This window comes from Rhagoletis pomonella, unplaced genomic scaffold, assembly GCF_013731165.1.
Source record: "Rhagoletis pomonella isolate Grant_MI unplaced genomic scaffold, Rhpom_1.0 Rhpom_scaffold_00017, whole genome shotgun sequence".
Taxonomy (NCBI): Eukaryota; Metazoa; Arthropoda; class Insecta; order Diptera; family Tephritidae; genus Rhagoletis; species Rhagoletis pomonella.
In genome coordinates this window covers 1,010,830-1,014,133 of record NW_023458571.1, presented here as the reverse complement: position 1 = coordinate 1,014,133, position 3,304 = coordinate 1,010,830, and positions in this window count along the sequence as shown.

Below are 3,304 nucleotides of genomic sequence, written 5' to 3'. Positions count from 1 at the left end.
TCTACATCACTTTGTGAATCCAGTCGACAAATGTTGTGAAAAATGCAGCACATTATTGTTATCTTCGCTGCTTCTGATGGTTGTACCCGTAAATGATTTAAGCAAGGAAACTTTTCTTTAATGATGCCTGTAAAAATAGCTTCTTTTATAAAAATCTTAATTGGCATATGTCTATAATTCGTACCAAAACAATTTTCAATAATCCTCCTTGTTTTTTTATGCGCTCTATTAAAAAGTTGTTCTTGTGGAGACGTAGGATTGCTGCGTAATGGAGGAATTAGACAATCGAATAAAGGATAGGCACTGTCTCCTAAAAGCACGGCATCAGGGAATGGACGGAATCCATTTTCAAATCTGTGGAATAACCCAGAATTTCGCAAAACTCTGGCATCGTGCACACTCCCTGGCCAATTACAGTTTACTGCATAAATTTCAAAATTAGGTCCACAAACCATCATTGCATTAATTGAATGGTTTCCGTACCGGTTAACAAATTGGTACTCATTAACCTTAGGGGCGTCTATGTTTATCATTGTTCCATCAATGCACCCTGCGACTTGTGGAAATCCACCAATGTTGAAAAATTGTGTGGCAATATTTTGCGTAAATTCCGGCCAACAAATAGTTTCATCCATCAATTTGTTTATCACGGCATTTGCTACTCGATGGATTACCCTACATACCGTTGATTTGTGGACCCCATGCATTTGACCAATTCCATGATATTGGCTACCATTACCTAACCAGTGCAGAGTCGTTAATAATTGCTGTAGCGGACTTAAGCAATTATTACGCTCACTGTTATATTGTAGGTCTGCTCCAATTTTTAATAAAATTTTTTCAATTTGGCTACGAGATAGCCGAAAATTTTCTCGCACGCCAATATCTAAACCGTAGTTGATTCGTTCTTTTATGACACGCCTTATTTGCGGATTTTCGTCCTCTAATAAATTTAATAGTTCGAATCTAAGCATTTTTTGTGTAAATATTTTATCGAAGCACGTGTTAAAGCACTGATTATTTCATTCAGACTGAATAAATGTAACTTATCACTGGTATGATAGGTAAAATTATTTTTAGCAAAATAATGCTAAAGTTAGCAAAATTAAAGATGATAACTGATAAAAAAAAATATTTTGGTGCAACGAAATGCTAATAAATTTTGATAATTTGCATAACTTATAACTTATCCGCTAAGATCTTTTCGCTAAGCATTTCAAATTTTGGTGCAACTCTTATATATGATTTTGAGTGATATTTTACTTATCAATACTCATTTGAGTAACTTTTCCTTATCATGTTGGTGAAACACAAAACTTTGCGTAAGTTCGATAATTTGCTAAAATGCTAATGATAATTCGTTGGTGCAATAGGGCCCTGATCCCTCGAAACCTTCCACAAACCTCTGGGGAACCATTGGAAAATGGTCTAAAACTAGCATATTGACAACGGAAATGTAAACTCGATAAACAGTATTTTTGTGCAGAACACCTTTCTATTGCCAAAGGTATTCAACATTTATTGTGCATGTAACCCCGGCTACGCCATCGACAGTATATTTTCGGAGAATTAGATATGCAATTTTATTTACTTAACGTACGTTCAACAGGATAGGCTGAGTTTTTTAGAAATTATAACGAAATTGTTACGCTATTGGATTCGGTAATTAGTTAGCAAAAAATTAGTTAAAAATCATCTTATCGTATTTTTCATACCAAAAAAAATTTTTACGAAAATTTTGTTTATTTTAAAGATTTTTTAAATTTTTTTTAACTGGAAAGTATTCCTCGATCCAAAAATTTTGCGCACAAGAAGATTTTTTTTTGATAATTGTAACATAGTTATGGCCATGCCGGAAGAAAATAAGCAGGAAAAAATCCATTTTAAGCGCTTAGATAAGCACTAAAACATTGGTAAATATGCTTGCAAATATGCTCGCAAAACAACAAAATTTAAGTACAGTTTAATGTTTTGTTTATTATTCAGTTTATTTCAAGTATTGAAAAATTACAATGTACAATCAAGTGTTGCTTGATATTCTCGAATAATAGAGATCAGCGCTGGTCGTTTTATTATTTTTTAAATATTCGTTATTCTCCATTTGAGATAATTTTTAATGTCTTCAATAACACCAATGCCTTCCCGTAGAGACAAACCATTGGTTTTAAATTTTTGTATCCGAGCAGAAATGCAATTGAAGTTGCGGGTTAATAAACCAAATCAGTTTTAGTTTATTATTTGTAAACATTTCTTTGGTTCGACAAATATAAAAAACGCCCAAGAAATTTTTTTTGAGCCAAGTTTTCTTAAGCAGTACGAAGTTCTTAATAAATTCGCTATGTTTCTACTATGGTAAAATATGTAAACCTGTAAAATATCAGATGTCAAAACTCCTTGGATACTACTCACACACACGAATTTAGAGCAACTTATTTCTTGGCCGTTTTCTTAAAAGGTTCATACCTAGCTCTATACATTGAAACAAACAAAATAAGCATGACCCTTAAAATTAAGCTTGGAAACCCTGAATAAGCAATATAAGCAATTCCAAGCAAAAGCTTCAACTTTTCGGCCCTGGTTATGACCAATTCCGCTAGCGAAATTGTTACGCTAGCAGACATAGGGTTAACGGCATAACGGCATTGGTTAGAAATTATTAGATTTGGTAACTAGTTAGCAAAAAATTAGTTAAAAATTTTCTTATCGTATTTTTCTTACTGAACTTTCGTGAAAATTTTGTTTATTTTGAAGATTTTCTTTTTAATTATTTTATTTATCTACTGGAAAGTATTGCCCGAGCCAATTCGGAAATTTCCAATCGATTTTAAACTAACTTCCTGACAAGGTACAGTCAGCATAGTTCCAATCACGATGACAATGCAATTCAAAATATAAATGAATTCCGTAAATGGTCCAGGGGTCTTGATACAAAGGAGGTCAAAACATAGTAAAATTTATGGCTGACAGAGCGTTATTTGCCAAAGAACATAAAAACGCTATAACTTTGCTAAAGCTGCCGGCGGTAGTAAATAATAAGTATAGTTTCAGGCGCTAGTAAGAGAAATACCAGAATTTAGCTTCAACAGTGTTTATCATTGCCAAACTGCTAAGTTTTAGGCAATTCTGTTAAGAATTACATTATTTGGTTTCCTCACACAGGGAGTTAGCGAAATACAGAGACACAAAAAAGCCACGCATAATTCACATGCATGCATCTTAAAAGTGTACATATGTATATAGGTACTTCAACTATCCCCCAGGCGAAAAAATTTCAGCTAGTACGATCAGGGCTGCGAACTATACT